Source organism: Notamacropus eugenii, chromosome 6 (assembly GCF_028372415.1).
Source record: "Notamacropus eugenii isolate mMacEug1 chromosome 6, mMacEug1.pri_v2, whole genome shotgun sequence".
Lineage (NCBI taxonomy): Eukaryota > Metazoa > Chordata > Mammalia > Diprotodontia > Macropodidae > Notamacropus > Notamacropus eugenii.
Window position 1 is genome coordinate 245,301,590 of NC_092877.1, and position 20,457 is coordinate 245,322,046.

Genomic DNA, 20,457 nt, shown 5'->3' on the forward strand with positions numbered 1-20,457 from the left:
AAGGGAATAGCACATTCTCAGTTGAGTGTGGAAATCTATTTTACTCTGCAGGAAGGCAGAGAAGAAGGAGATAGCAGATGGAAGATAATAGAAGTGACAGAAAATTGGGTAAAGGGATAATGAGAAGCAAACTCTATTATGGAAGGACAAGTCAAGGAACAGAATGGAATAAATGGAAGGCAGAGCAGAGGAAAATTTGGTTAGTCTTTTGTAGTATAACTATTATGGGAATGTTTGGAATGGCTACACATGTATGACCTATATTGAATTGCTTGCTTTCTCAATGAGTGTGTGTGGGGAAGGAGGAAGGGAGAGAATATGGATCTCAGAGTTTTAAAATGAATGTCAAATATAATTTTTGCACATGGAACTGAGAAATAAGATATACAGGCAATGGGGTATAGAAATCCATTTTACCCTATGGGAAAAGAGAGGGGAGGGTGATGGAAGAAAGGTGGGTGTTAAATGGGAGGACAGACTGGAGGAGGGGATGGATGGAGTACATGATGTCCTGGGGTGGGGCATGGGGAGAGATGTGGAGAAAATTTGGAATTCAGATTCTAGTGGAAGTGAATGTTGAAAACTGGAACATAAATAAATTATATTTAAAAACTAAAATTCCAGTGATTTCTCAATTTTCAAATTTAATGTCCTTTTTTCAATCCTCATCATTTCTGCCATCTTTGATATTGTTGATCGCTGTTGATCTTTTCCATGATACCTTCTTCTCTGCATTTCTTTTTCTTTTTATGGTGACACTTTTTCCTGGATCTCCCCTAAACTTTCTAACTGTTCCTTCTTAATTTCTATGCTGAATCTTTATTTTGACCATGTCTACTTCCCTGGATATCCTTCAAGCTTTTGCACTGTACCCTCCTGTCTTACTGCACTCTACCCTTTGTCTTAGTTAACTCATCTGCTCTTACAAATTTGATTATTATCTCTATCAGATGATTGATCCAGCCTTAACCTCTCTCTTAACGTGCAGTGTCATATTTCCAAACTGTCTGGTGGACATCTCAAATTGGATGTGGTATAGACATTTGGACTCAACAGCTTCAGAGTCAAATTGATTTTCCTCAAGTCTCTCCTTCTCAGCATAAAAGGTGTTATCACCTTTAAATCATAATATGTCTCCTTCTCTTCTCTAATGCTGCAACCACTTAGGTTATGACCTTCTCACACAATGTCTGCAAAATTACTATAACTTTTCCTTTGACCTCCTTGCCTCACATCTCTCTCCACATTTTACATATGTCTATTAATGTGATACTCCTAAAATTCATGTATATATATATATATATATATATATATATATATATATATATATATATATATATATATATATATATATATATATATATATATATATATATATATTACTGTCCTCTAAAATATACTCCAGTTGTTTTCTATTGCCTCTAACATCAAATATAGTAGAAAGCTTCAATTTTAAAGATATTCATAACCTTCTCTTTCCTTACCCTTCCAGTCCTATTAAACCTAACTTTTCTCCTCATGCGCTATGATCAAGTAACATTGCCATCCTTCCTTTGCCTAGCACAAGACTTTCATTTCTTGGTTCTCCATTTTTCATCCTGCCCTCCCATCTTCCCCTCCACTGTAATAGGTCTTCTACAGCTATTCATGTGAAATAACTTTCCCCATTCTGACTTTCCCTTCCTTCTGCCCACATTGTACTCTTCTTTTTCATTCCTTATTTTTTCAATGTCATTGCCTCAAATTCACCTTGTAGCCATAGCACCTGTTGGTGTACATTACTTCTGTCTGTACTGTTAGCAATACAATTTTAAGGGTTACAATTATCATCTTCTCACAAATGGATGTAAACAGGTTAGCTGCATTGAATCTCTTATTTTTTTCTTTTCTTTTTTCCCCTGTTTATGCTTCAGTGGGGCCTTGACATTAGCAGTTAAATTTTTGGTTTATTTATGGTTTTCTTCTTATGAAGATTTGAAATATTTCTATTACATTGAATGACCATTTTCCCCATGATATGGTGCACTTAATTTTACCAGGTAAATGATTCTTGGTTGGAATCAGAGTCCCTTTGCCATCCAAGATATTATGTTCCATGATCTCTGATTCTTTTATATTGAAGCTTCCAAGTCCTGTGTCCTGTGTTCTTTCTTTCTAGCCACCTATGGTAGTTTTTCCTTGATTTAAGAGTCCTGAAATTTGTCTATAATGTTACTTTGAGTTTTTATATTAGGTTCTATTTCCTGAGGAGACTAGTGACAATTTTTCCCTCTGGTTCCAGGACATCAGAGGAGTTTACCTTGATAATCTTTTTTTTTTTTTTTGAAAAATGTTATAGAGGTCCTCCTTTGGATTATGACTTTCAAATAGTTCAGTGATCATGATATTGTTTCTCCTTGCCGTTTTTTCCAGGTCACTTCTTCCCATGAGATATTTGACATTTTCTTCCTTTTTTTCATTCCTTTGGAGTTGTTTGATTGATTCTTGATGTGTCATAGAGTCATTAGCTTTCATTTGCCCAAGCCTAATTTTAATGTGTTGTTTTCCTTAATTCGTTATTGTAATTTCTTTTCCATTGAGCCAATTTCACTCTTTAAGGAGTTACTTTCTTCAGTGTATTTTTTGTACCCCTTTTCCATTTGGTCAATTCTATCTTTAAAGCATTTTTCCAAGCTGTTGAATTTTTAATTTTCAAAATTTTCCCATATTCCTTTCATTTTTCTCCCATTTTTCTTCTACCTCTCTTATATGAATTTTAAGCTTGTTTTTCAGTTTTTCCATGAGTTCTTTCTGGGCTTGAGACAACTTCCATTTTATTTTGTAGTTTTGTCCATTGGTGTTTTGAGATTGTTGTCCTTTTCTTGAATTGTCTCTTGGTTTTCCCTCTCACCATCATCACTTTCCATGGTCGGATTTTGTTTTTGATGGGATTTTTTGCTCATTATTTTTAGCCTTTTTCCTTTCTGATAAATTTTGTCTCTGCTCCCAAGGTGTTCTAAGGCTTCTTGTATCAGTAGCCACGGACTTTGAGTGTTTACCTGGTACTGCACTGCTGTTGCCCTGAGGTCAGCATGGGACCCTTGTATCTTGTTCTCTCTTGAAAGGATGGGATGGTGTATCATCCACACAATGTTCACAGCACCAAGGGTGACTATGAATATGCCAACCTTGTTCAGAATCACAAAGTATAACAGGCTCTTCATATAGAAAGCAAAAGAAAAAAACATTTAGTAGTCAAGAAGTCAATACACAGTATCACTGCAGGGGACAAAGCAATTCCCAAGTGTTTCACAAACACTCAGAAACCTAGTTGTGCCTGCTTACCTGTGTACTCTCTCTGTCCACCCTAACTACTCTCAATAACTTACTCCCAGTTCTGCTCCAGCCCTCCTGTTCAACCCCAGCATGCTCCTCCCAACACATTTGACATGTCTGATTTAAGCAAGTCACATGGGCCTATTAATGAATGGAAAAGATCTTCCCATTTAAATTAGCATTACAGGTGAGTGATGGCTGTGCTGTTTTAAGCTGTAGAGGTCTGGCAGCTTATTTAGTGCTAAGCTGGGGTCATAGTAGTGGTGTCTTGTGTGTGCTGAGGCCATACAGCATTTTTCTGCATTTCTCAGGGGCTACGCTAAAGGATTTGGGGGTCTGATCACAAGAAGACGCCTGCCTGATCTGAGTCACACTGAAACATATGTTGGTTTATGGTGCTGAAGTCTGTTGTTTCCTCTGGATATGCTTGAGGGTTTGAGTGTTTGTGTTTGCTTGCTCCACCACATTGGAACTCAGTATCTCCTGTTGGTTTGCTGCTCTGGGTCTTGCTCCTGGCTTGCTGGCATACTTCCTGTCCTGGAATGTGATCCCCTTTTACTGAAATGAGAAGAACCTTTCTTGTCAATCTTCCAAGTCCCCTGAGCTAAAATACTCATCCAACCTGCTTCCCACTAGCTCCACTATTCCAGGATTTATTTTGGGGTGCAATTTTATGGTTGTTCAAAGGTGAATATTGGAGAGTTACAGTGATTTACTGTTTATTTCACCGTCTTGGCTCCTGTAAGTCCCCTGCGATGATTCTATAATAATATCAATTTGTCCTCTTTCTCCTACTTCATTCTTTATTCATAGCAAAAAATTTTTTGATCCTTTTAAAAATAATCTCTTGACTTTGATGCAATATTTCTTTCTTACATGGAAATATTTATTTGACTTCTTTATTGAATATTTTAGAAGTCTATTTTTTGACTATCAATTTCCATCTTCAATTCTGAATTTTTTTTTAATATTTACTCTTGATTTTTCAATTTAAAAAATTCTATATTAGTTTGGATCTTTTTTTTCCATTTCTTCCAATAGCTCTTATATTCCTTGTGACCAATTTATAAGTAGCATACATTTACTCTCTTCTAGGTTTAACATTCAATTTCTTCTTATAGCATTTCTTCATTACACATAGAACTTTCTTTCTTTAATCATATTTCTAGCCTCAATTCTTATATTTGCATTCTGTGACACACCAGGTTCCACCTTCTTCCACACTCTTTAATAGGGGAAGCTGAATCTATTTAAAAGTGGCCCTTTTGGATTCTAGAAGTTATTGTCCATTCAGTTTGCATATACGTATCTGCAATTTTCCCCCACCCTCTGCCATACTTTCTGTCATCTCCTTCTGTTTTCTGGTGACCCACTGTGGATTTTCACCTCATTCCTGTTTCTACTTCCTTTTGCTTTTAAATCCTCAACTGGTAATTTGATTGTACTCTTTTTACATGAACTAGAGTATTCCAAATAGACATGAAATTGCACTGATCTTAGACTACTTGAAGGGTTTTACTTGCATCCTTCCCTTGTCTTACACTGGCCTGCTAAGCCTTTTTAGTATACATCTTGGACTCCTATTCTGTAGTTTACAAATTTATCTTATTGTATACCTTTCAGTTTCAGACTTCTTTACTTTATTTGCATTTCCAGAGACCACAATCCTTACCTGTCACATCATCTCTTGCTAATGTTTGCTTATGTTAGCTGCACTTTTTATAACACTCTCATGACTTCCTTATCCTAGATGGGGTGTTGGAAAAGCATTGATATTTCTAAGCTTTCCCTTTGTCTCCATAATTTAACAACGTGTGTTGTTTAATCCGTCAAAATCTACAATGAATTCAATATCGTAGTAGCTTTTTGTAGCCTCCAGTACACTGTTTATTTTTTTAAGGAATTTAAGATCTGCTTAATAGTCCTCATATTGTGATAATTCACCCCAAATTATCCTCTCATCCTGTATGTCTTCAGTACTAAAGTTTGCTGAAATACATCAACTTACCAAATTTCTCAATTTAATCAGAAATTTTGTGACCTATTCTTCCATAAGGAAAAAAAAATTTGTTAAGGGAAATACTCAAATATTTGATTTTAGCATCAACCACAAGTGTCCAATTTCTATAATAAAAATAAACTAATAAATTATTCTATCATATAATAACTTCTTATCATTTTATCTCACCATATAACTTATTCTTTTCAACTTGCTATTCTTCTTTACTGGGATCTCCAATTATTATATAACTCACTGCACTATTAGTCAACCATTGCTTCTCTAACTTTCCTTATAGCTCAGAAATAGGATTCCATTTTCTGATGCATTCAGCCTCTCATGTAAGCAATTGTTTTCTAATCAATAGCATTAGGGGCACCTGTCAAGGTCTTCTAGGGTGAAGCAATGCTTAATGATCCCAGTTTAAAAGCAGATTACAGAAAAGATAGCAGGTATAATATACTGTAATACATAGATCATTATTTAAATTCCCTTCCAAGGGCTCAATTCTGTGTTATGGCTCAATAAGTTTAGAGGGGATAGTTAGTACAAGCTCCCTTCGGCCTATTTTACTGAACAGTGGTCCACAATAACTTTCTTAACAATATTAACTCTAAAGTAAGCCAGTACAGTTCTACTGTTTCCTCCTCCCAGGAATCCTTTGCCCCCCTAGGCTGTTATTGTTAGAAATCTTATCAATACCTATGATTGTATTCTCCTTTACTCCACATAAACAATCACCTCCAAATCTTGTCATTGTGTTTCCAAGATATTTATCTCCATTCACTTCTCTTTACTGACATAGTTACAACCCTTAGTTCAGACTATAATCATCTCTCCCTTACCCTATAAGAACAACCTTCTAATAGTTCTTCCTGACTAAAATTTATTTATTTCATCTCCAATCCATTTGTCTCACAGGAAACAAAGTGATTTTCCTAAAGTGCTAGTCTTGTTACTTATGTCCCCAATGAAATCATAAATTCCTCCCTGTTGCCTGCAAATTCAAATATAAGCTTCTCTAATTTGCTTTTAAAGTACTTTTGCTATTAATGTAAGGTTAATGGTGGGTGGGAGGAAGAGTTAGATATCTTCTCTGCCTGGGGATAGGCCTCAGATACCTTTTGTTAATTTCTAATGAGGCATTGGGTCATGAAGACTGTGCCCTGCAGCTCTGAAAAATGTATATACACTACATGGTGATGTTTTACTTTGGTGCTTATTTTTTTTGAAATAATCTGTTTGTGTCAGATGAGACTCTATGTAGCTACAAGGAACTCATCCCACCCCAGTTTTGAAAACAAAAAGATGTTGTGGTGTTTCTCTCTCTGGTAATGATGCATGTATTACATATGATCAGACAGTTGGAAGCCTTGTCTATTGCTCTTTCTTTTTGTAATTTTTGCTTGTAATTTCTGTTTGTATTTTCTCTGAAGTTCAGGGTGCTGTCTTTTCCCCCTGAACTAAGAGAATGATATATATGCTTCAATAAAGTGGATTTTTGTCCCCTCAAATGTTGCTTTCCTTTTAGAAAATCATATCTAAGAACTTTGCAGCAGGTACTCTTTTGTATATTGGAGTCATTGCTGTTATAGCCCTTGACAAACTGACCTCAAAACACTTAAAGACTTCAATATATATTTATGCTGTTCAGATAATCCACTGTCAAGAAAACCTCTTATTTTTATTCCTCACACACAATATTTTCCCTCCCATTTCTGCACTTTTGCTCTGTCTATCATGACTAGAACTTTCCATCCCTTACTTCATAAAATACTCAGTTCAAACACTACCTTTTCCATGAATACATTTTTGATGCCATCCACCCAACTAATTCGCCATGCATTTTTATTATATATAGTTATTTGTTGATATGTTTTTTTCTGGTGATGAAATTCTAGTACCTTGATTTCAAACTGTTTCATTTTTGACTTTTTATTCATAACCCTTAGCATAATGCCTGGCAGAAGTACCTATTTTTGTTGTTGTTGTTGACTGATTGTTAACATATCATATACAACATGGAATGCTCTAAAATATATATGTGCATAAATTATATACATATAGGGGTATATGCCCACATCAGCATATGCAAACAAGTATTTGTCCATATGTATATATACATATATGTTTATACTCATATGTGTATACACCCATATAATAACATACCCATATATGTATACGTCTATATATGTTGCAATGTCTCATATATTTGATCTTGATCTGATGTGATTTGATTTGTATAGAAAACTTATAGATAAACAGCTGCTCTGAAATTTACGTGAATGTAAATAAATTTTTAATTATTTTCTTTTATACTTTTAATAAAATCCATCTTTATTTGTTCATTATGTTGTAGAACACCTCAAAGTCTTTAACAGCAGAATGTAAGATTTTGCAATTTCTACGAAGTTGCAATTGTTTTTAGTAAGCATTTGGTGATGCACTACATTTCTGTCACTTGACAGGAGGTGATTAAGTTCAAAAATCTCCTTACCAGTTTGTCAAATAAAGAACAAGGGGCGACTAAAGCACATGCCAGACTAATGGGAATAATATTTTATACTTGGGTTCAGAAATAAACTTCAAAGGTTAAAGATGTTGAGGACAAGGAAAAAATGCATTTGAAGTCTGGGGTCTTTGTGGACTACCATTAGTAAACCATATGACACAGAAGCTCCAAAATGTAGTGTAACATCAGGCTTTGTTGAGCAGCATAATGCAATAAGGGACAGGCCCAATACCACTGTCCTTTTTCTGTCATACCTAGACTATTTTGAGCAGAACTGTGTAAACCAAATTTTATCAGGGACATTGATGAGATTGGAAGAATTGAGAGGAATACCATCAGCACAGTGAAAGAGTTTAAGAACTTTAGATATAATGATCAATGGGGATATTTGGCCTATAGGCAATATAGGAGGAATATGTCTGCCTTTAGTTATGTGTTTTAAGAAGTCGTGTAGGAAAGAAGAATCACAAGTAATGAATATAAACTGTAGAAAACATTATATAGTTGAATATTAGGAAAACTATCTTGACATTCAAAGGTATACAAAAATTGAATAGCCTGCTTGTGAATATAGTAGCTTTCCCATTATTGGAAGTAATCAACCTAAAGCTAGAAAGATAACCATTTGTTTTGTATGTGGTAGAATTATTTTCTTTCAATTTTGTGTAGATCTAGTAGACTGTCAGGTCCTGTATAGCTTTGCATTCTGTGATCTTATACATCAAGTCATACAAGGGTAGCAATCTGCAATTGAGAAGGGAGTTCATGCACTTGGGAAATAACTTTCAAAATAGGAATAAACAACCTTACACTTCTCAAATTCTAGCAATGCATTATTCATACAGAATATTGTAAAAAATTATAAGTAGCTAATTAGTATCAAACATTTTCTAATTATGGGATATTCACTTTATATTTGTGGTAAAACATTTTGAAAATAGATATGGGGACATTGTTTTCTAATGAAAGGGAAAATATGATTTAAAGGGAAAGATGTAAAAAGAAAATCTTATAGACACAAAACTTTACTAAAAATCTTAAAGACATCTTGAAAAATAAGCCAGGGTTGATGTTTTATAATCTTCATATTTGTGATAAGGTGACAAAACATCTGAGCCAATGTGTCTGATAAATATGGTACTCATTTTAGGACAAGGGGAAATATTTTGTAAGGTAAAGTTAAAAATGTTTTAAACTGCTCATGTGAAGAAACTCTTTGAAACTGAAGACTTATAGTTCTTTATGTATCAAACGCCATATAAAAAGAAGCATATTCTTCAAAGAAAATTTATTTAAATTTAGATTTTTTATATTATTTTATAGCATTGTCCTCTTAGCAAATATTCAGTTTCATTTTGTGAATGTGAAAATTTAAACACTCTTCAGAAAAAAGTTTTAAGAGTTAAATACTTATGGGAAGTCAGTGGTAAGTCAAAATAACACTAAAGTTGGAAGGGTCACATTCCAACAGTTTCATGAATACACCTCTTAGCGGTATAATCTTCTACTTTTTCTTTTCTAAAAGTATTTGATATTAAACTTTTATCAGAAGTGTTGTTCCTATTGTGCATTGTTTTATATCTCTTCCTGTTGCCATATTTATTTGCTGAAAAATCCCCATCAAAGTAATCTTGAAAGGAGAGATTGTAAAAAAAGTATAATGCAAATAAATGGATTAAACTAGTTTCTCCTAAATATTATGTACGAAATTACTCAGGAGATAACTTCTAAAGATGGCATAAATTGGAGAGGAGGGGACAGGAGGCAAGATGGCTGAGTAACAGCACTCACATTCTAGAGTGCTGCCGCCAAGCCCAGCCAAATACCTTTAAAAAACGGCTATAAACAAATTCTGGAGCTGCAGAACCCACCGAATGATGGAGTGAAGTAAATCTCCAGACCAAGACAGCGTGCAAAGTCGCCAGAAAGTGTCTATCCCACCATGCTGGGGGCAGGGCACAGTCCACAATGGGCGGCACTGGCACAGACATGACCTGAGCAGACCTTGGGGAGACTGAATCTCTCACACTTGTGGCAGTTTCCAGACTTCAGGGCACCAAAATGTTGAGGTCAAATTGGGAGGTGAGTGGGGGCATCGAGGAGGTGACAGTACATGCCCCCCAACTCCACTGGAAGCAGAGATGAAAAGTCAAGTAAATGTCTGGGGAAATGATAAAAAACCAGAAAAATAATGAGACTATAAAATCTTACTTTGTTGACAAGGAGGATCAAAGTAGGCAAACAGAAGAAAACAAAGTTAAAGTATCTCTATTGAAAGCCTCCAAGAAAAGTAAGAATTGGTCTCAGGCCATGGAAGAACTCAAAAAGATTTTTGAAAATCAAGTAATAGAAGCAGAACAAAAGTTGGGAAGAGTAATGAGAGTGATGCAAGAAAATCATGATAAGCCAGTCAAAAGCATACTAAGGGAGACCCAAAAAAATTGCCTAAGAGAATAAACTTTGAAATATAGACTAACCCAAATGGCAAAAAAAATCCAAAAAAGCTAATGAGGAGAAGAATATCCTACAAAGCAGAAGTGGCCAGATGGAAAAGGAGATCCAAAAGCTCACTGAAGAAAAAAAGATTTCCTTAAAGATTAGAATGGGGTAGGTGGAAGCTAACAACATTATGAAAAATCAAGAAATTATAAAACAAAACCAAAGGAAGGAAAAAATAGCAGACGATATGAAATATCTCACTAGAAAAACAACTTATCTGGAAAATATATCCAGGAGAGACAATTTAAAAATTACGGTACTACTTGAAAGCCATGATCAAAAAGAGAGCCTAGACATCATCTTTCATGAAATTATCAAGGAAAACTGCCCTGATATTCTAGAACCAGAGGGTAAAACGAATATTGAAAAACTCCACTGATCACCTCCTAAAAGAGATTCTAAAAGCACAGCTCCTAGTAGTATTGTAGCCAAATTCCAGAGTTCCCAAGTCAAGGAGAAAATATTGCAAGCCACCAGAAAAAAATAACCAGTGTTGTGGAAATACAATCAGAATAACACAAGATCTAGAAGTTTCTACATTAAAGGATCGAAGGGCTTGAAATATGATATTACAGAAAACAAAGGGACTAAGATTAAAACCAAGAAACACCTACCCAGCAAAACTGAGTATAATACTTCAGAGGAAAAAAATGGCAATTCAACGAAATAGAGGACTTTCAAGCATTCTTGATGAAAAGACCAGAGCTGAACAGAAAATCTGAATTTCAAACACAAGAATCAAGAGAAGCATAAAAGGTAAGCAGGAAAGAGAAATCATAAGGGACTTAGTAAAGTTGAACTGTTTATATTCCTACATGGAAAGATAATATTTGCAACTCTTGGGACTTTTCTGCTTATTTGGATGGTTGGAGGGATTATATACATATTGAGAGAGGGCACATGGTGAGTTGAATAGGAAGGGATGATATGCAAAAAATATTAAAAGGTGGGAGAGGAATATATTGGGAAGAGAAAGGGAAAAATGGAATGGAGCAAATTATCTCTCATGAAAAAGGCAAGAAAAAGCTTTTTCAGTGCAGAGGAAAAGGGGGAGGTGAGACAGAAAAAAATGAAGCTTACTCTCATCACATTTGGCTTAAGGAGAGAACAACATGTACACTCAATTTGGTATGAAAAACTATCTTATACTACAGGAAAAAAGGGGGAGGTGGGGATAAGTGGGGTGTGAGGGGGATGATAGAAGAGAGGACAAATGGGAGGAGGAAGTAATTAGAAGTAAACACTTTAGGGAAGGGACAAGGTCCCAAGAGAGAATAGAATAAATAGGGGGTAGGATAGAATGGAGGGAAATATAGTTAATCTTTGACAACATGACTTTTATGGAAGTCGCTTGTATAATTATATTTTATAACCTATATTGAATTGCTTGCTTTCTCACTGGGGATGGGTGGGGAGGGAGAAAGGGAGAGAATTTAGAACTGAAAGTTTGAAAAACAATTATTAAAACTTGTTTTTACATGGAACTGGAAAATAAGAAATAAAAGTAATGGGATATAGAAATCTGCCTTGTCCTACAAGAAAAAGAGAGGAGATAGGGATAAGGGAAGGGAGGCATTTGAAAGAAGGGAAGGCAGTTTGGGGAAAGGGGCAATCAGAATGTCAGTTGTCTTGGTGTATGGGGGACAGGAGAGATGGGGAGAAAATCTGGAACTCATAATCTTCTGGAAACTAAAAATAAACACATTTTTTTAAAAAAAGAAAAAATGTAAAAGTTCCTATAAATTTCCATTAAGGAACTTTAATAATGGAAAACCAATGAGCATTCTCAAGAACAAGAAAACTATTTTCGATAGGATGAGTCCATTCAGTGGATCTAGATATGACATATGAAATCTACCACAGAAGATGTAGGGCTGAGTGCATAGGTTGGAGAGAATGGATGGGAATGTTATCAAAAAATGTGATCTTGAATGTTTTGAATTCTCCACTGGTGTCGTACTTATTACTTCTGTTTCATGTTAAAATGCTGTCTTGTGGGGCCACTTCCAGTCATCCTGATCTATATTTTGCCAGTGGATCCAAATATCTCAGTAGAGGAGAGTAAGACTGGTGACTACCTAATCCTGCCTCAATTAAATACAGTTCACTTGCAAGTCTCGACATCTCTTTCATGATGAAAGACAAACAAGACACTGTGAGTAGTAGTAATCTTCCCCACTGGGGAACCAACTGGTCAGTTCTAGTTCCTTCCTTCCTTCCTTCCTTCCTTCCTTCCTTCCTTCCTTCCTTCCTTCCTTCCTTCCTTCCTTCCTTCCTTCCTTCCTTCTTCCCTTCCTTTCCTCCTCTTTCTCCTCCCCTTCCTCTTTTACTGTCCAAATAGCGATTCATACCCTTACTTGCAGGTGCTCTCCCCAAAGAAATATAAATTTTGACTGCTGAAACCTAAAAAAATATCTTGGGGTTTTAGGGCTAGATTTCTTTTTTTGTGCGTGTACCACACCTTAAACCAAAATCACTGTGGTCCTCATTGAATGGCCAACAAGATACCCCACCCCATCCCACTTGGTCATTCTTTAGGCCCTGAGAGCTTAAAGTAAGTGTAAATAGCAACTGTTTTTGCTTTGGCCAGAAATCCTGAGGGTCTGCCCTTCTCAGAATGATTTTATTTAATTTTTCGTTAGTTCAAAAGAGGCCATTTATTTGCCACATTTTTACCTAGTCGTAATCATTGATTGGTTTGTTGTCTCAGAAAAAACAGGAAAATACCTTAGTTTAAAAAGGCCAATGCCTCTTATTACATCCTATCACATCTCCACTCATCCTGATATCTTGCCACTGAACCTAGATGGCTCTGGAGGAGAGAGTGAGGTTTGTGACTTTGCCCCGTTCTCCCCCACAACCATCCAATTCACTTGCAAGTCATAACATCTTCTTTTAGATGCCATGGTCCTCTTTAAGAATGCAGGACAATACAACAACAACAACAGCAACAACAACAAAATGCTGTCCTGCATCATTCCTACAGAAAGTTTTCTAGAATAATTTAGTGTGTTTCTTAGAGAGTAGAGTTTTGGGGAAATACTACAAAAAGACATTTCACAGTTTCACAATGGAAACATTTCCCATTAAACTTTTTTGTAGGTGTTTTTTATTTGTTTTAAATTCTGGACAAGATATGCTATTTCATTTGTGTAAAGGAATTATCAGCGAAGAAACTCTCTTTACAAATGCATTTAAGAATACTTTTCCTGTAATTTATACTTTTAGATCACTTCCTAGGGGCAATGACCGGTTATATAATTTGCCTGTAGTCACGCAGCCCTTATGATTAGAAGTTGGATTGAATCAATATCTTCTTCACTATTAGACATGTTCTTTCTCTTCACTACTAACATTGTCTCATTTACTTAGGTATGGGACAATATTTTTTTCAAATGTATGTACTGATTGAAATGAATATGACTAAATAAGGAGCTACCGATTATTAATTTGAAAATCATTTCTGAATTGTCATATATACACCATCAGTGCAGTAAAAGCTAAAAAATACACAAAAACTAAAGTATAGATAAAGATAAAAATGATGACTCCGTGGAAACTCATGAGCTATTCAAACAGAAGTAACATAGAGAAATGGGAAATAAAAGAAATTGACGTATCTATGACATATACTAGAAGGAGTTTCAAGTTGCTTGCCAACTGAGGACATGTTAACCAAGAACATCATGATTTTATGATATAAACATTATGGAAAAGGGTGCTGAAAAATTGTTAGCATTACTGCCATGGTGAAGAGCAGAGACAAGGGCTAGGACTGCAGAAACTTTGGCATGAATCAAACTAGTTAATATATGAAATGTCCCGGGCTTTCTGCACTAATTTAAATCTCCCGGGCTCCCTACACTAACTTTCCCTCCCTGGGCTTTGCTTGGAATCTTACCTCAAGATCTAAGTCTTTGTTGGTCCTCAGACTTCTCTGGCCTCTCCTGTGGGGGAGGGGAATAACTAGACAGAACACCTGAGTTGGCAGCAGTTCACTCTTTAATGGCTACATCACTCTCCCTGGGATCCCCCCAATGCCCCAGTATATCTTTAGGCACCCGAGCTCCTCCCATGTTCCTCCCCGTAGGCGGAGCCTACCCTGTTACTGAGGCGGTCCCAGTACCTCGTAGCTTGCTAGACCAGCTAGCATGCCACGTAGGCAGGTTAACACCTCCAGGTGTCTCTACTTTCCACACAGGAGGCCACGGTCCAGAGCTGGGCCCTAACAAATATATTTATCTAAAGAGAATTTCTAAAGTTGCAAAGATAACAAAATAAGAAAAGGAGTATAAGCTTTCAGTATTTCTACAATAAATTAATATCATCACTGAAGGACCACATTTGTAACTTCATAGATCAGTACCTGGTATAATACAAAAGCAGAAATTTCCTTAATACAGTAAAAGTGAGAACAGCTGGATCAACCTAAATACATATGGAAGAATTCCATACAATTTCAAAGTCGAACGATTGCCTAAAACATATAAGGAAGAGCATGTAAGTTGACATACATATGTGTGTATATACACATATACTGTGTATTCTCCATAAATATAGTATATATTGTTCTATGTGTAAATATGTGTATATATACACACATGCATGTACACACATATAGATACATACGTACATGCATACTATTCTTTATATATTTTAGGCAACTGTGTGTGTGTGAGAAGGAGAATGTGTGTATATGCATATGTGTGTGTGATATTTTATTCCCCAATCAAGACTCCAAAATGGAGTCTCATTTATAAGTTTTTTGATCGATAGAGGCCACCAGGGAGATAACGTGGTTTAATGTGATTCTTACTATCAATTTCAGTAGAGACATAAAATAGGAAAGAAGTGGAGAGAGATGCCAAGAAGTGAGAAAGAACTGACATTTGGCATCAGTGGACCTTGGTTTAAATATTAGACATCTTATCACTTAATACTTTTGTGATATTGGTGGTCAGTGACTCAATCTTTCTGGGACATATTTTCCTCATCTATAAAATGAGGAGCTTAGTCTACACATCTGATACATTCCATCCTAGAACTAAATCTAGGATCTTCATAGTGTCTAACAAAGTAATTAGCTGTTGCAGAATTTTCCATGGAAAACAAATTTTAGTATCTATCCCATAGAGTGGATGAGGCTGTAGAGTTTCCTAATTGTGAAACAAAACATCTGAATCAGACACAATGAGAGTCACTTTCAGGATTTGACACAAATGAGCACTTGGAAAACCATATTACTAATTACACCTTTAGTAAAGATATTAAGAACATTGGTGATTAGGACACCTGATGAAAGTTAGAATAAATGTAATTGAATTCGAAATAGTAAGTAGGCTAGATTGCATTTGGAGATTGTAAATGCTCTTTAAAGATTTCAAGTTCTTCCCACAATTGAAAATCCACTTTTATAACACCGATATTCTTCTAGTGATGGTATATGGCTGTAAGTTATGCACTGTAAGAATCTCCAAGGAAACATTTATGGAAGATGGAAAGATGAATAGTTAGGCATACCTTGGCTTCAACATTTTACCCACAATGTTATAAACATCTGAGACAAGTGAATTTCTTATGTACATAATAGTTTTTAGAATTAATGGCATTGCTAACTTATCAGTTTATGTATCATTACATTGATTCAAATGTAAATGAGCATTTTATTTTATATTCAGAGATCATAACTAAAATAATGAACATCATTCTGAAAATATAATTTATTATAAAAATGTAACAGGGTGAGATTTACATTAAGAAAGCTTAATTCATGTGCATCATCTGTTAAAATGTTGTTTGTTGTAGCTAAGGTATAACATTAGGGTAATATCTACATTTGAATGAATGACCATTTTGGAAAAGTGGAGAAATTATTGGTTAGGAGAAAACAATAAATTTTAAATATTTCATAAGCTGATGAGACATTATTGTACATCCATAAAATTAAATTTTCACAATAATTTTTTTATATGTTTTCATTTAGGATTCCAGTATATTTTATTGTACAAATGAAAATACAAATTGTTGAGTTTTTTATAGCGCAATGATTTTTGTAATATCTTTTCCTTAGAAATTTGATCATCATGATAATATACTGCTTTGTTTTCAAAAATTTGCCTTTATTGCTAAGTGATTTATTACTTTATCTTCAAAGAAATACTGAGTTTCTGGTTCTGTTATGTATAGTAATGCTGGCTATCATCTGGAAATGATGTTTCCCATTAAAGAATTTCTAGATAGCAGCTTTTTTTCTTAAAGCATCTAAAGTCTTTAATCCAGAGATGCTGTTTTTTAATCTCAGGTCTGTAAACTAGTACTTATCTATCTAGGTATATATCTGTTTGTCTATGTATGTATATATGTATTTGTCTATTTATCATCACTAATTATCAATATATATAATTATATCCATAGATATAGATATATCACTATATTTAGTAAAGTTGCTTTTAATTAAAATTCTGTGTATCTTGATTAATTCATTTAAAAACATTATTCTGAGGAAAGGTCTAAAATCTTCATGAGAGTGCCAAAGACGCCCATGACCAAAAAAATATGTAAGAATCTGTACGTTAGTATTTCTTTTTAAGAGTAATTGATGCATTTCTTTATATATATATATCTCTCTCTATATATATATATGACAGTCATTTCCTAACAGCCTTCCCTTCCTGCCTCCTATATAATCTTCTTTTGTAATAGGGAAGCATTATTGTGTACATCAGATAAATCAATTAACACAACAACCACTTCTTTCAAAAAAGACTACATTCAGGATTTGTTCTTCCAGCCACCTCATAACAATTTCCTTTTGAGAAATGAAATGTTAATTTCATCATTTGCTCTCCAGGAAAAGACTGTCATTTTGTATAGTTTTCCTCATTTGTATTTTGGTGTTTTTTTTTATTTTTTTAATTTCAAGTAGTTATTTTAGTTCTGGTATATAGTGTCTTCTTGCCTTTATTTTTGTTTTGTGACATGTTATACAAGTCTTCCTACATATATCTGAATTGTTCACATTATTTTTTTTTGCAACCTTATAATTACTCCATTCTTTGCTTAATAGGTGATCACGCACTTTGTTTCCAGTTGTTTTTTGTCTTAATGTTTTCTTGTTATCCTAAAAATGAAGCTGTCTATAAGTTTTATGGGACTTTTAGGCCTTTGATTTTTCAACATATGTAAAACAATAATAGAATAACTATACTTTAATTTTGGTAACCTTTCTCTCACAATTTCAAATTATTTTTTTAAGGAACTTTTGACTGATCTATCTTTTCTGACAGTGTTTTAATTATCACATCCTTCTAATTCCCTTCTAACAATGTCTGCTTAGGTGGCCTATCAATTTCCATTTTGACCTTTAGAGGAAACGTTTGATAACCAGATTATTTGGTTACTTGACTTCACTAGGGATTATTGAACATTATATTTTCTTGATGGTATGTATAGGATCATCATTTTAAATATTTCTATAATCTCTTACAATACCCTATTGGTCTCAGAATCTAAGAGGTTATATCAGGTTATTTGATCCCAGTATTCTTGGCCTGAAAATACTGTCGTTTTACAGATCTCAGATCTCTTTTTAATTTTTTTCCCTCTCATCTCCTATTACCAGTCTTCTAGTTCTCACTAATATGAGTATAACTTACTTTATGGTACTTTTCTTATAGGGAAGCTGGGTGAGACAGTTGATAGAACATAGGAACCATAGTCAGGAAAACTCATCTTCCTGAGTTTACATCTGTCCTCAGACACTATATATGTGACCTTGGTTCAAACTGTTAGCCTTAGTTCCCTCATCTGTAAAATGAGGCAGAGAAAGAAATGGAAACAACTTCAGTATATTTTCAGAAACAAAACAAACAAACAAAAAAACCAAAACGCTAAAATTGGATCACAAGCAGCTAAATACAACTAATAAGCAAAAAACAACAATCAGCTTATCCTCTAACAGTTCTTAAATTTAATGCCCTGATTCAAATATCTTGTGCTGTTTTGGATTAGAAAACACTAAACATCCCTCATTTTAACATGGTGTAAAATAATGTAATTGGCTTAAATTACAGAACTCCAATCTAGGGAACACTGGAGTCCTCAGAAAAAAATATAAATCACTTAAATTATTATTAGAAATGACATTTAATCAGAAGTTACATGTAAAGTTATTAATTTATTGCTAAAACATTGGTATTTAGTAAAATCAGACCACAATGAATCCATAACAAAACTTCAACTTTTTTGTTCTTTTTAGATTTACCAGAATATTTCTGGTATCAAAATATTCATCCACACTTTTAATTTACAAAAACCAAAGCACTGATCAAAAGTATACTCCAGATGTTTGTCAGCTTCACGTTCAGAATTCCTGTCTCATATTTTGAGGAAATGCTTTCAAGTCAATGATAATTTAGTGCTTTTGCATACACACTCTATCAAATGCATTACAGAGAAATGGCAAATCAATATAGATTTCTCACTATATTGTTGTAACCCAGATATGAGCAATTTTGTAATTGTTTAATAAAAGAAGGACCATATCATAAACTGTGGGTTTTCAGTTACTTTTTATTGTTTATGTCAAATGATACAACCTCCAAAAAAACCCCAATTAAAAATAACTCGAAAAACTCTACTTTTTGTAGTTGTCATCTAGACTCTGAAGACTTTCCTTAAAGGTGGAGAACCTGTTAGCTCATGAAGCACCCCATTTTTGACAACTCTGTATTTTAGGGAATTTTTGTTGGATTTTCTTTCCTTTGACTTGTTTTATCTTTATAATTTCTCCCACTCTCCGTGTCTGATTCATCTTGTACTATTATAGTCTAATATATGTCAATACCTCAAATGTTTTAGCATATTTTACATATTAATATTTCAAATACAAGAAGATAGCCTCTCTCAATTACTTCCCTCATTGCCTTCTTGAATATTCTCTAGGTTAAACACTTCTCTTTTCTACACTAAATATTTCCATTTACTTCAATGAATATTCATGTGGCATAGACTCAAGACCCTTTACCATTTCATTGTTCTCCTCTGAACACTCTTCCATTTAGCAATTCTCCTGGGGAAATGTATGCAAACAGACAAAGTCAATTCCTTATTACTGGAAATTAAAGTTCTCTTAATACTATCCATGATTATGTTAGCTCTTTTGATTGCCAAAAACCACTTGATATATTAAATGAGTAGTTCATCAAAACCAACAGAATATTTTAGGGGCAGGAATATTTGTTTTCATTCTATCTAATAATTGTAAAGAAGAATATTCTCCTTTCTCTTATTTTTTCTTCTGCCTTTCCTCCTAATTTTCTTCCTTATTCTTCCTCCTCCTTGTTAATCTTCTCCTTTTCTCTTCTCTTCTTCTTTGTTACTTTTTCTCATCCTTCGTTCTCCTTCCCCTCTCTTCTTCTTCCTTTTCATCCTCTTCCTGTCTTCTTTTCCCTCTTCTTGTTCTTGTTCTTCTCTTTTCTCTCCTTCTCCTCCTTCTATTCCTCAAATATCACAGCAAGTGATTTAGCAGTTGTGTTTGTTTTTTTCATTTTATTCATTCATGTGTTTGCATGTTTATTTGTTATCTCTGGAGCTTATAATCCTTTCCAGACAGATGACTTGAATTCCTCAAAGGAGGGAAACGAGTACTTGTTTCTTAATAATTTTATTATGATTTTTTCTAGTTGACAGGTAATACTTAAAAATAGAAATAAAATAAAAATTTTTATAAAATTTTATAATTTTATTTTATTTTATAAATAAATTAAAAATTTTATAAAATTTTTATACCACCTCTAATTTGTAATATTTAATCAGCCTATGTGCCCTAAGCATTAGAACAGTATTTTTTTTCACTGCATTTCTCTAATAGGGATAAAGCAAACAACCAAACAAAAATAATTTCCTTTATTTTTTCTTACGTCTAATATTACTTCCATGATATCTTGCATTATTTTGAATTCAGCCTGTGCTATATGCTCTTTCAAATACCTGTGTGTATATACATAACCATGCATACATACATACATATACATATATATGTATATGTATTGCAATTTTTATTGGTTGGCAAATTATTTTACATTCACAGTATTCTCTTGAGGAGTTTTCTTCTCCTCACTAGAACTGTTTT